Below are 1314 nucleotides of genomic sequence, written 5' to 3' on the forward strand. Positions count from 1 at the left end.
CATACACACTCAATCATATATTCCCGTTTGTATGCAGAACACCAAGGTTGCATGTCAGACATTATTAAGACAAAGTAATCGTTATTGACACAACAAGTACATACAATCAGTTGGATCAAGAAAGAAGTACATGATAATACCAGCATGCTGAGTTTAAATGAACATTCACTGGTTCTAAGGCCTAAGCATTATCGGACAAATTTACCTATTTGTACACAGTAAGGGTATCTCCTAGAATGTTATTGGATTTATGTATAGGATGTGATAAATCGAACTTGATTTTGATCAAGCAGCAAGACAGATTTGTGCATTTATCATCATATCTAGAACAATCCAATGATAAAGCTATTGTCACGAGAATTTTATGATGTCGTAATAATTGCAACATTTACTTTTTGACTGCGGATTCTTATCTTTTTAGATTTTATGTGAATTTCAAAACATGTATATGCATATCCAGTGTGTGTGTGTGTGTGTGTGTGTGTGTGTGTGTGTGTCATGAGTGTGTGTATACCTGTGCGTGTACGTGTATGTGTGTGCGTGTGTGTGCGCGCGCGTGTGGGGGGGGGGTGTATGTTTGTGTATGTGTGTCGGTGTTTGTTACAGACCAGCATACATGTAATTCTAGAATACTTTGATGGATTTTATTGGTTTTTAGTATGTGAACGGGCCTTGATGAGAACCCAAAGGGTCCCAAAATGATTACATTTTTGGCCCACTAGAAGCTTTTATAGTACATTGATCAACGGTATTTCCAGTTTTCAGATCTATAGTTCTGGACTTGCTAACTATTTCTGATCTTTTGAGTACTAGATAGCTCTTGGAGTAACTGCTATACGTAACTTAGACTAAGACTTAGGGGCTCCTGTGCCATTCTATAAATGACGCGGTCAGGTTAGCCTAGCATGCTCTACCTGCAGTCATCCCCTTCTAGTACAATGTATCACAAAGGTTGATAATAGCCTCAGGCTAGTTGGGTAGCCCTGGCTGTATTTCTCATGATTATACAGCCGAATAAATCAAATCAAATCAAGTCCATAAATTATGCGGCAAGGTCCCTACGATTCGCTAGAGGGCGTAGTGTGAAGGCCGCAGATACTGTATACGTCAGGTTGCAACCATGCAATACATGTAAGAAAGACTTGGAGGAGTGAGTGGAAAACTGACGTGTCTACTTTGTTGTGTTTTATTATGGTCCTAGAAAAATCCCTATCTTTAGATGATTCCAAAAAAAATTCACATCTATACGTTTACGTTATGATCATCCTTCGAAGTCTGACTGGGCAGGAGGTATCATCTATATATTTCTAGAGT

This window comes from Branchiostoma floridae, chromosome 8, assembly GCF_000003815.2.
Source record: "Branchiostoma floridae strain S238N-H82 chromosome 8, Bfl_VNyyK, whole genome shotgun sequence".
NCBI lineage: Eukaryota > Metazoa > Chordata > Leptocardii > Amphioxiformes > Branchiostomatidae > Branchiostoma > Branchiostoma floridae.